At 41.5% G+C, this 13627-nt stretch overlaps 1 pseudogene; it reads left to right on the top strand.

Moving 5' to 3' along the window:
- The first annotated feature begins 193 nt into the window (after positions 1-193).
- Positions 194-1105, top strand: LOC136318395 (histone-lysine N-methyltransferase PRDM9-like; annotated as a pseudogene).
- The last annotated feature ends 12522 nt before the right edge of the window (positions 1106-13627 follow it).

Here is a 13627-nt window from a genome sequence, read left to right as displayed (position 1 = left end):
GGATCCCTACCCAGAGGATGAAAATCAGCAGCAGCCTCATACTGATACACACAACAGGAATGACAAAGCTGAAGGTCAAAAGATCAAAGAAAAGTCCAAACATTTGATTAAAAGAAACAGGCCAAGGAGGATTTCAAGGGCCTTTTTCAAGCCTCCAAAAAGACACATGGGAAGCTCTACTGAGCAAGAGAGAATGATACAGAAAGCACCAAGCAGAGGCCAGAAACTGAATTTAGTGGACACAGAAAAACTGTCTATGAGATTAGTAATGTCAACAAATGAAGCTATCAAGTATGGAGAGTGTCTGCAAGGCTTTGATGATGGGTCACATCTCCTCAAAAACCAGAGAATACACTCAGGGGAGAAGAACTATGTTTGCAGGGTGTGTGAGCGAGGCTTTACAAAAAAGTCAGACCTCCTCAGACACCAGAAGACACACTCAGGGAAGAAGCCCAATGTTTGCAAGGAGTGTGAACAAGTCTTTTCACTGAAGTCACATCTTATCACACAGCAGAGAACACACTCAGAGGAGAAACCGTATGTTTGCAAGGAGTGTGAGCGAGGATTTTCACAGAAGTCAACTTCTCTTCAAACACCAGAGGACACACTCAGAGCAGAATCCTTATGTTTGCAGGGAGTGTGAATGAGGCTTTATGCAAAAGTCAGATCTCTTAAAACACCAAAGAACACACTCAGGGGAGAAACCCTATGTCTGCAGGGAGTGTTTGCGAGGCTTTAACAAAAGTCACATCTTTCTACACACCAAAGAACACACTCAGGGGAAAAGCCCTATGTTTGCAGGGAATGTGAATGAGGCTTTTCACGGAAATCAAATCTCCTCTCACACCAGAGAACACACTCAGGAGAGAAGCCGTATGTTTGCTGGGAGTGTGAGCGAGGCTTTTCAAGGAAGGACAATCTCCTCACACACCAGAGGACACACTCAGGGGAGAAGCCCTATGTTTTCAGGGAGTGTGAACAAGGCTTTACACAAAAGTCAGATCTCCTAAGACACCAGAAAATACACTTAGGGGAGAAGCACTTTGTTTGCAGGAAATGTAAATCAAGGTTTTTCACAGAAGTCACAACTCCTCACACACCATAGAACACACTCAGTGTAGAAGTGCTATGATTGCAGTGAGTGTGAGTGAGACTTTTCACAGAAGTCAACTCTCCTCATACTCCAGAGGACACACTCAAGTAAGAAGCCCTTATTTTACAAAAAGTGTGAGTGAATCATTAACATTATATTGCATCTCCACAATCATAATTCTTACACAGGTCATAACCCAGCTCTGAGAGGACTTTATAGGAAGTTTACTAACCCCTTATTCTTATCAGATTTTAATTAGTATAGAAGTAACTAAACTTCTTCACTATCATGACAAAAGATGAGCTCAACAAATTGTTCCTCAAGTGATATGAAATGTCAACAGCAATATTATTTTGTTCTAATAAATCTTCATAAAACTATGATGCCCACATACCTCATTCTTCCCCTCCCCATCACTGAAAGCAGAGAGTTCCCAAAGAGCCACAGAGAACTCACACTGTCAAGCACAGAAACTCAACCCCTAAAAACATGGAAATCTGGAGTCAATTTACATAGGTTACTTCCCAGGGAGAGGGATTTGAGGCAGACTCACCAGGAAAAGGGATTTCCTTCACTCCCAGGAAGTAGAGGCTTCTCTCCTTGTAGGCTCAACACCCTCCCCCCTTGGCTTTTCTTGGCTCCTGTCCTGGTTTCCTCTGACCTCTGTAGTCTCTGGTGAAAACCAGGAAGGAATATGTGCATGTCCGTGTCTCTGGCTCAGACTGGGCAGCTTGTCTTCCTCACTCTCTTTTCATTGTTTCTTCAGAATGAGAATCTTATGGTGTACACCACATGGACTCTAGATCATTCCATAGTGGGTTTCAATCTAAGCTCTGCCTTCACCAGCTTTGTGACCTAAGGCAGGATTCTCCACTCCTCTTTGCCTGTTTTTTAATCTATAAAATGGAAATAGTGCCTGAGCAAGCAGTGGTGCAGTGCATAGAGCATTGGAATGGGATGGAGATGACCCAGGTTCAAAATGCCAAGGTTGCTGGCTTGAGCACAGTTTCACCAGCTTGTGTGCAGGGTTGCATGATTGAGCATGGAATCATAGATATGATCTTATGGTCACTGTCTTGAAGTTCAATGTTGCTGGCTTGAGCAAGGAGTCACTTGTGCTTTAGTCTCCTGCTCAAGGCACATATGAGAGAGCAATCAATGAACAACTAAGGTGCTCTAACAAAGAATTAATTCTTCTTATCTCATTTCCTTCCTGTTTGTCACTATCTGTTCCTTTCTCCATCTCTCTAAAATAATTTTTAGTTTTCTGTCTCCACTCTCTAACATGAATAAAATAAAATGACTAGGCTTGACCTGTGGTGGCATAGTGGATAAAGCATCGACCTGGATTACTGAGATTGCTGGTTCAAAACCCTGGGCTTGCCTGGTCAAGGCATATATGGAAGTTGATGCTTTTTGCTCTTCCCCCTTCTCTCTTCTCTCTCTATCTCCACTCTCTAAAATAAATGTTAATAATAAATAAAACAAAAATTGCTACATGATCAGTCTGCAGGATTAGAGATCTTCATTCCAAATGTTTGAAGTCATTTTGGCTCAGATAAACTCCTTAAAAACTTTCAGTTTTCATGTTTCTTATTTGACAAGACCAAGTACCTAACCTTGTAAAAATAAGGCTCTGCCTGATATATGATTAGAAAATGGCAAATTCAGACTACTATATTATGGCACTCACATCTGTTAGAACTGCTAAAGTTTAAATTTATGACAGTACGAATGTTCTCATGTATTCATTAATTCTTAGATGTCCCAGGCTAAGGATTCAGCCTATAACTTTGGTGTATTAGAATGACACTCTAACTAATCTTCCTGGCCAGGGCATAACCATGGATTTCATCCAACTCTCTCATTTAAAGATAGAAAATACCTTTTTCAGAACCAGTAGATTACCACAAAAAAAGAAAACCAGTAGAGAGAAAACTTAGTTAACATAAGCAGGTAAGTGGATCAACTGAGGAAGGAGGTGCAGGCCCTCTCCTCACTGAGGAGAAAAAAATAAGAAGAATGCAAGGGAAGAGAGCCTGCATGGGTAACTGAGTCAGACAGTTCTAGATTAACTACTTTCTATAGTTCTCTGAAAAGGTGCCTGGAACCACTTGCTACACAGAGCAAGGAAGATAGAACTTATCTGAAAACCCCTTTTTCTTTTCTCCAAAGCTTTTAAGAAACCATGTTTACATACCTTAATTAAAAATTCCAACAGTTATCCTCTGATTCCACCTAAATTCACCCTCTCATCCTGGAGTCATGAGAGTGACATGTACCTCTAGACAAAGGGATCACGAGCCCCTTGCATGAATACTTGTATTCTGTAAAAGGTATATTAAATGTAAGGAATCTAACTTTGTGGAGCACATGTTTGATTTCCTCTTTGGGGATCATGCTGCTCCACCAGCTAAATAAATTCTACTTCCTTCATCAGGTTTTCAGAGCGTTTTTGTCTTGCCTTGATTCCTGCAATACAACCACTGACAGATAATGCACTGTACCCATCCCTGTTTCTCTTTACTGCCACCAAGGTGTTGTTCCAAAAATGCACACGACCTAACAGCAAAGACACAGACTGAGGACACATTTAAAAGGGACCATATTGCACTATAAAGCAAGTGACAACAAACTTTAAAGATTTGAAATTATATAACCTGTTTCCACCTCTCATGACAGCTGAACTTGACATCCTTATTAACAGATAAACCAGAAAGTACTTTTATTTACAGTTATAAAATACAATTTTAAATAACCTGTAACATACATGGTAATTAGGATTCTAGAATAATTTTATCTACTGAAGGAGAATAATTTTTAAAAAACTGGTGCCCTGAACAGATGGCTCAGTGCATGGAGTGTCCCCGCTGTGTGCCAAGGTTTTGGGTTTTGTCACAGGTCTCAGCACCTAAGAGAAGTGACCAAGAAATAATTTTATCCTTCTCTCTTTCAAATTAATTTTAAAAATATAGAAATTTAATGCAAAAATCTGATACATCTGCAATATGCTTAGTGCGTTTCTCTCAACAGAAAGGTAGAAAACAAAGAAAAAACTAAAAAACGCAGATATCTCTTTGAACCATATTTCTATTTTTCACCTAGTAAAGACTACTTTTTTTTACCATCAACAATCTAATTCTGCACCTCACGGTGTTTCCTGCCCATTTCTGCCTTTTATAGAACCTCTCCTACACTGGAACCATTTTTTCTATCACTTTTCCAAAACATGACCAGCAGTGCCTTGGAAAAACTCCTCCAAAACCTGAAGCAGAGGGCTGATGGAATGATGGACATCCCAGAACACAATGGAGTACTCTAATGTGCCATCAAGCCTACAAATGTTGGAGCATTCTATCAAATATGACTAAATGGAACCTTGAGACTTCTCCCTGGAGCAGTATCCTGAGTTTTCTAGAATAGAATCTCCCATTAGTTTTGTTCTGTTTCCCCATACAACATCATTACTGAACAGACACCAGAGTCCTTAGACAAATCAGGGCCCCATGGACCATAGACAACTCAAACTGAGCAATGGACCAACCACCTAATCAAAAAGACTCGGCACCGAACACCAAACACTGCTCTACAGAACCAACCGAGACTAGGACACAACAATGCCAGAAACTGACATGGCACCTTGAACAGCAGAGTCCATACATCATGTCCTATAACTGGAGTTGCTTGTGGCCCCACACTGGAACTCAGATACGAGGCTACATGCAAGGGGTCCCCAGGTGCACAGAAGAATACAGATTCAACAACAAACCCTGGAGACAGACTCCTGATCTGTACCCAACCTTATAACCAAACTTCAGACAAGGAGCCAAACAACAAACCTCACCTGCAAAATGACAGATACAGGAGCTGAACCTGATACTCACAATGCAAACAGAGGCAGGACTCTATAAAGGACATCTCATGACTCCCTAAGTCCAAGCAGTAAGCTTCAAAATGTATTTCATTACCAGTGTAAATGTAGAATAAAGAAACATCACTAGCAGCCCTACCACATTCCACCAAGCTTCCAAAAAATAAACCAAGTAACAGATGGAGGGAACAGTAATAATGCTTACCCTTAGCCTGACACATGTCCATGATCTCATCTGCAGGACTCCCCAGGACTTTGTGCCCCAGCCATTCATGTCAGGCCAACTCATTGACACTGTGGGAGATGAAATTTAAAAATATCCTCATACTTTGAAAGTTCTAGCAGCTGGGCTAATCATCAGGTGAAATAATGAGATGGACAAGAGATATTAAACATATAATATATGCTCAAGGGAAATTCACATTCCCAAGAATATAAGACAATGAGCTTATACTGGGTGTATAGAAAACTGCAAAATACCTGACCAGATGGTGGTGCAGTGGATAGAGCATCAGACTGGGATGCAAAGGACCCAGGTTTGAGAACCCAAAGTTGTAAGCTTGAGCACAAGCTCATCTGGTTTGAGCAAAGCTCACCAGCTTGGTACAAAGGTTGCTGGCTTGAGCAAGATGTTGCTCAGTCTGCTGAAGTCCCATGATCAAGGCACATATGAGAAAGCAATCAATGAACAACCAAGGTATCACAACAAAAAACTGATGATTGATGTTTCTCATCTCTCTCTGTTTCTGCTGTCTGTTCCTATCTATTCCTCTCTCTGACTCTCCATTTTTATAAAAAACAACAAAAAAGAACACTTCAAAAACTGAATAACAGAATAATATTTTTTGAAAAAAATGTATTCATTGATCTTAGAGAAAGACAGAAGAGAGAGAGAGAGAAAACATAAAGAAGTGGAAACATCACCTCAGAGGAGTTGCCTCTAATAAGTGCCTTGACCCAGCAAGCCTCAAGTTTCAAACTGGCAACTCCAGCATTCCAATTCGATGCTCTATCCACCACACCACCACAGGTCAGGCCAGAATCTTATATTGACAAAGGTGACATGGATAACATGCAGCTAATTTGAGAACATGTGACACATCTCACAGATTACGTTTTGTTGGGAAACCCCAAAACTTATTGGACACAAGTGGGGTCAAAAAGCTGCTTCTTGCAGTCTTTCATGTCTCCCACTAATGTACTCATACTTAAGTTCTCTTTTAAAACTGGCATGTGCACAAGATGACAAAGAAGCACACTTCACACATATTTAAAGAGACCACGAAGCAACAGAAAACAATCTTCATAGTTTGAAAGAACATACAGTGTATGTCTTGCTGTCATGGCCATGAACCTAAGAAACATTAATGATAGAGACGTATGAACTCCTTATAATTTAAGGTATAAATAACATTTTCTAAATAACACATCAAATGCATCACAATTGGAAATATAAATATCTTCAATTGAATGATAATTAAAATACTACATTAAAAATAACCCTATGGGGCACTGCCCATGTAGTTCAGTGCAGATGCCATTTTCCCAAAGTACTAAAGTTAATGGTGTGAGCCCCACTGTCGTCACCTAAAGGGTGCAACCAATCAGCACATAACTAAATGGAACAACTAAGTGGAGCAATGATTGAATGCTTCTCTCTGTGTGTCTCAAATGAAAGGATAAATTTGGAAAACCAGTACAAAATAGAGTGATGAATCCACATCGTGGCCACTGTGTTTCTCTCAGCAGGAGGGCAGAATAAAATGACAAACAAAAGGCCCAGATTTCTATTAGGACCATGTTTCTATTCTTCAGCTGGGAGAAGTAACATTTCTTGACCATAAACACTCTGGATTCTGAACCTCAGTGTTTCCCACCCATTTTTTTATGTAGTGCCTCTCCTACAATGGAAGCTTTTTTACCTTTCTTCCCCTCTCAGCTGGCTGGCAGTGCCTTAAGAAAACTCCTGGCCTGACCTGTGGTGGCACAGTGGGATAAAGCGTCGACCTGGAACACTGAGGTCACCGGTTCGAAACCTTAGGCTTGCTGGTCAAGGCACATATGGGAGTTGATGCTTCCTGCTCCTCCCCCTTTTCTGTCTCTCTGTCTCTCTCTCTCACTCCTCTCTCTCTAAAAAAATCAATAAATAAAATATTTTAAAAAGAAAACTCCTCCCAAACCTGAGACAGATGGCTGAGGGGACAATGGACTTTTCAGGATACAATGGATTCCTCTAATGTACCATCAAGCCTATGAATACTGGAGCCTTTTGTGAGATTAGACTAACTAAAACCCTGAGGCTTCTCCTGAAACACAGATTCCATTTTTTTGTATATATTTTTTGTATGTTTCTGATGTGAAAACGGGGAGGCAGAGAAACAGTTTCCATATGCCACTGACCAGGATACACATAACAAGGCCAATAGGGGGCGATGCTCTGCTCATCTGGGGTGTTGCACCATTGCAACAGGATCCATCCTCAGCACTCAGGCCAATTTTGCTCCATTGGAGCCTCTTCTGTTGTAGGGGAAGAGATAGTGAGAAAGGAAAGAGGGAAGGGTGGAGAAGCAGATGGGCACTTCTCCTGTGTACCCTGGCTGGGAATCAAATGCAGGACTTTCATACATAGAGCCAATGCTCTACCACTGAGCCAAGTGGCCAGAGCCCACATATTCTGTTTTATAGAATAGAATCTCTAATTTGCTTTGCTCTCTTTCCCCATCAGTATCTCCTTTCCTGCTAATGTGAACATAACAACCATTACTGAACAGAGAGACCTTAGACAGAATCAGAACCCCAAGGACTCTAGACAACTGAAGCTGAGCACTGGACTGACTTCCAAACCAAAAAGAAACTTGGCACTGAACTCCAAAAACTGGTCCACAGAACCAACTGAGACTATGAAACACCAATGCCAGAAACTGACATGGTTCCTTAGACCCCAGAGTTTATATGTCATGACCTAGAACTGTAGCTCCTCATGGGCCCCACACTAAAACTCAGATATGAGGCTACAGGAAAGGGACCTCAGACCCTGGATGCACAACAGAATATAGATTCGGCCACAGACCCTGGAGACAGACTCCTGATGTGTAACCAAGACCCCATAACCAGACTTCAGACATGGAACCAAGTGCCTGACCCCACTTGCTGCATGACAGATGCAGGAGCTAAATCTGATACTTAAAATGCAAACACAGCCAGTACTCCACAAAGGAAATCTCAAAGCTCCCTAAGTTCAACCAGGAAGCTAAAATATATATTTCACTACCAATGTAAATGTAGAAGAGAGAAACATAACTCACAGCACTACCACATTCTACCAAACCCCCAAAAATAAACCGAGTAACTGACAGAGGAAAAGAGAAACAATGCTTACCCTTAGCTGACACATGTCCATGATCTCAGCTGCACAGGACTTTCCAGGAGTTACTGCCCCAGCCATTTATTTCACAAGACAACTCATTGACACTGTGGGTGATGAAATTTAAAAATATCCTCATACTTTGAAAGTTCTAGCAGCTGGGCTAATAATCAGGTGAAATAATGAGATGGACAAGAGATATTCAACATATAATACATGCTCAAGGGAAATTCACATTCCCAAGAATAAAAGACAATGAGGTTATAATGCATGTATAGGACATTTCAAAAAACTTACTAACAGAATTTTAGATTTTTGGGAAAAATGTTATAGATTGATTATAGAGAAATGTGAGGAGACAGGGAGAAAAGGAGGAAAGGAGAAAGCATTACCTCAGAGTAGTTGCCTCCCATGTGTGCCTTTACCTGGCAACCCTAGAGATTTGAACCAGCAACTTCAATGTTTCAAATCTATACTCTATCCACTGTGCCACCACAGGTCAGGCCAGAATCTTGGATTCTTTTTTTTTTACCTTTTTTTTAATAGACAGAGTCAGAGAGAGGGACAAACAGGGACAGACAGACAGGAATGGAGAGAGATGAGAAGCATCAATCATCAATTTTTTTCATTGTGACACCTTAGTTGTTCATTGATTGCTTTCTCATATGTGCCTCGACCGTAGGCCTTCAGCAGAGCAAGTGACCCCTTGCTCAAGTGGGCAACCTTTGGTCCAAGCTAGTGAGCTTTGCACAAACCAGATGAGCCCGCGCTCAGGTGGCGACCTCAGAGTCTCAAACCTGGGTCCTCAGAATCCCTGTTTGACACTCTATCCAGTGTGCCACCACCTGGTCAGGCCAGAATCTTGGATTCTTAAAGGTTACATGGATATGCCCTAGCCAGTTGGCTCAGAAGGAGAGTGTTGACCGGGCATGTGGAAATCCTGGATTCAATTTCCGGTCATGACACACAGGAGAAATGCCCATCTCCTTCACCACCCTTTCTTTTATCCTTCCTCTCTATCTGTCTCTTCCCTTCTTGCAGCCAAGGCTCCATTGGAGCAGAGTTGGCCCGGCTTCTGAGGACAGCTCCATGGCCTCCACTTAAGGTGCTAGAATGGCTCTGGTTGCAGCCAAGCAACACCCCAGATGAGCAGAGCATTGGCCCCCAGTGGGCATGCCAGTTGGATCCCTGGTTGGGCACATGCAGGAGTCTAACTGTCTGCCTCCCCTCTGCTTCTCAGTTCATAAAAAAAGTGACATGGATAACATGCAGCTAATTTGAGAACATGTAACAAACCTGACAGATTATTTTTGTTAAGAAACACAAAACCTATTAAACTCAAGAAATAAGGTAAGGTGTCAACAAGCTGTTCCTTGGAGTCTTCATGTTAACACAAAGGTGATTGTACTTAAGTTCTTTTCTAAAACTACCATGGGCACAGAGTGACAACAGAGTAGTACACTTCAAACATATTGAAAAGGGACCACAAAGCAACAGAAAGCAATATCCAACCAGCTTTCAGGTTTAAAAAAATATAAAATGTGTGTTTGGTCTTCAGGGCCATTAACCTAAAGTATAGGTTGAGAGAGAGACAGAGAAGAACAGGCAGGCAGAAAGGGAGAGAGATAAGAAGCATCAATTCATCATTGCAGCTCCCTTAGTTGTTCATTGATCACTTTCCCTTATGGGCCTTGTGTGGGGGCCTACATCAAAGTGAGTGACCCCTTGCTCAAGCCAGAGACATTGGGCTTCAAGCCAGTGACCATTGGGCTTAAGCCAGCAACCATGGGGTCATGTCTATAATTCCACGCTCAAGCCAGTGACCCTGCACTCAAGGTTCTAAGCTCCTGCTCAAGGTGGATGAGCCTGCACTTAAGCTGGGCACCTCAGGATTTAAAACCTGGGTCCTCTGCATTTCAGTACAATGCTCTATCCACTGCGCCACTGCCTGGTCTGGCTAAAAATATTAATAAAAGAGACACATGAGCTCCTTATGCTTTAAAGAATGAATGATATTTTCTAAAAAAAAAAAACCCAAACTTATCACAATTAGAAATATAAAATAACTTCAAATGAATGATTAAAATACATTTAAAAAGCCTATGGGGCACTGGCCATGCAGCTCACTGCATAAGGCATTGTACCAAACACCAACGTGACACGTGTGAGCCCCATTGTTGGCACCTAAAAGGAGCAACCAATGAGCACCTAACTAAATGGAACAACTAAGTGGAGCAATGAGCATGCTTCTCTCTCTCTCTCTCTCAAATCAATGAAATAATTAAAATCCTAGGAAAAATTGAGTAATAAATATGCAATGTGCCTCAAACTTTTCACTCAGGTGAAAGGTAGAAGAAATGGCAAACAAACAAACAAATTAAGAAAAAACTTGAATCTCTTTTAGGACCATGTTTGTATTTTTCAGCTGGGACAAACTTTTTTTCTTGCTGTAAACCATCTCAGGTCTGTACCTCCCAGAGTTTTTTTCCCACTTTTGGCTCCCATGGTGCCTCTCCTACAATGCAACAATTTCCTTCTTGCTTCCCCAAAACACCTGGTGGCAGTGCCTTGGGGAAACCCTTCCCAAACCTGAGCCAATGCACTGAGGGGACAATGGACTTCTGAGGACACAATGGTTTCCTCTAATGTGCCATGAGGCCTATGAATACTGGAGCCTTCTATCAGATTAGACTAAATGGAAACTTGAGGCTTCTCCCTAGAGCACTCATTCCAAGTTCCATAAAATATAGTGTCCAACTCTCTTCTCTCTCTTACCCCATCCATATCTACCATCCTGCCAACACGAACACAACAAGCATTACTGAATAAGCATAAGAATCCAGAAAAACTTTTAGCTCACAAGGATCAAGGGGGAGAATGTTACAGTAATATAATGTTATAGTAATTAAATACATAGAAATATAGAAAGTATAGAAGATATATAAAAATGTTAGAATATAGTATTAAAAGCTACTAAGATAAGTGAATAAGCTACACCCTTTGGGTGGGAGCTAATCTAGTGTATAGGGATATAATAGGCTAGACCATGCCCTTAGCTCAGGGCCCAGTTAATGTGTGTGTGAAGTTATATATAGATAAAAAGAGCTCTCTGCAAGGAACTCCCTAAACATGGCTTAATGTGACTATTCTGTAGATTACCAAAAAAAAAAGCTCTCTGAAAGGAAATCCCAAAAAGTGTCTTGGTATGATAATCCAGAGATTAACACCTGTTAGAAGGTGTATGCCAGAAAGGGTACTAAAGCCAATGGGTCCCCAGCTGCAGTTACTCAACCAGACTCCAACATTGAATGTGGAGTCTCCATGCTGGCTGCTCTAAACAAGGACAGTTGACAAGCACGCTGATGGTGCCCCAGTAAGCTGTACACAGGTATGCCATATGATCTGTGAGTAATGAACTGCCTGTGTGATTCTTACAATTAACTTGTGTTGGTCATGTCTTTTCTCGGGTGGTGATTGGTCTCAGTACCAATAAGTAGAATCCTGCATAGCCCCCTCAAGAGTAGTCTCAAAGAGGCTCCCAGCCTTGCTGTTAAGCAGGAGTGTCACACTTCATGGGGTAGTCAAATCAGGGATCCCTAATCTATGTAAAGCTTGGGATCTACTGTGACAGGGGAGCACTTTTCTAGGAAGCCAGCATCTCTAAGGAGGATGTGAACAAAAAAGGGGCCACATGCTGAACCTGACAAGCTCAGGGGAGGCTTGCATAGTAGCTTTACAAACTCATAGACCTAAAATAACCACACAGGATGGTCTGAAATTAAAACTTTCTAACTAAAAGCAAGCAGTTTGTGGTGGGTAGTCATGTATAGAGAGATATTTTTCTCTAACAAAGGTCAAAGGCTTACTTTATGTGAGCCTGTCTATTGTCTTTTGCATCTACAATAATGTACCTGATAATGGCACCAGAGAAAACTCAGGTCCAAGAGGGCTTCTTAGGTGAGAAAGAATTCAGGTGGGAGATAGGGTGCAGTGTTCAAGCAAAGCAAGCAGTTCATTAAGCAATCTTGTGCACTTTGCACAAGACACAAGTGGGCAACTCAGCTTGTTTGAGCACCACTACCTGTTGGGGTCTTAAAGATCATGTACTTTTTAACTGTATCTTCCAAGGTTGCCTTTCAATGATACTCTAACATACAGTATTTCAAGGCTGTTTGAACATTTGGTGATTTAGTTCTGGCAGACAGTGTGATTGCTGACCCCCCTTCCTTCAGTGGATGAGATAAAACCCCCTCTGTTTCCCTCCCCTTTTCCTGCCCTGATGCCTGTCTATCAGGTAGGTAGTCAAATCAGGGATCCCTAATCTGCATTTCAGTACAATGCTCTATCCACTGCGCCACTGCCTGGTCTGGCTAAAAATATTAATAAAAGAGACACATGAGCTCCTTATGCTTTAAAGAATGAATGATATTTTCTAAAAAAAAAACCCAAACTTATCACAATTAGAAATATAAAATAACTTCAAATGAATGATTAAAATACATTTAAAAAGCCTATGGGGCACTGGCCTGTGTAACAATAGCATGTCTTTGAAATATAAGGGTAATTTTTTCTGCACTCCTCAGAGCCAGCATATCAGCAGAGCAGAAGCCAACCACCCCCATTGTTGTTATTATCACAGTTCTTGTTAGCTATCTTATTCCTGCCCACATGAAAAAAAATTCAGTATATACATTTTTACTTTAAATCTCTGCCACAGATTTCCGACTCTTGCATTCTCATTCTCGGCCTCCCTAATCTATCACCAATCAATTTTATGTAATCCCCATTTTCAACTTCCATTCTGATGTACAAAATGTAAGAATCCAGAAAAGACCAGATTAACAGGCTTTATTGGAAAAAAAAAGAAACCCTTCCATGCACTTTTCTGGGGAGAAGGGTACTGGTACCAGACTATGAGGTGAATTTTATAGGGTTTGAGAGAGCCTTGAGCAAGTACTGAGTCAGAAGTTCTGGTATGTTCCCTTCTGCTGTTTTAGGGTTTTGGCTTCATGGAATGCTTCTCCTTGAGGTGGTTGGCCAGCATCCTGGAACTTTTCTGCCTCAGGGGCGATTGTCCAGTAAGTAAGGGTGAGGTCAGGAAGCCAGGCAGAACAACCAAAGTTCAGTCGGAAGTTTTGGTAAATTCATATATCTATCATTTCTCAACTCTGTGGTATGATAAAAAGGAATGAGGTGGGGGGAAGAAAAGGGTATGAGGTTCAAGAAGGAGGTTTTTCCAGAACCAGCAATCTTCTGGAGCTACTTCTTGCTCCATTCAGGGGCGTCCTTCATGGACCTC

The sequence above is a fragment of the Saccopteryx bilineata genome, unplaced genomic scaffold, assembly GCF_036850765.1.
Source record: "Saccopteryx bilineata isolate mSacBil1 unplaced genomic scaffold, mSacBil1_pri_phased_curated manual_scaffold_129, whole genome shotgun sequence".
NCBI lineage: Eukaryota > Metazoa > Chordata > Mammalia > Chiroptera > Emballonuridae > Saccopteryx > Saccopteryx bilineata.
Note: the sequence above shows the minus strand (reverse complement) of the source record. Positions and strands in the feature narration are given on the sequence as shown.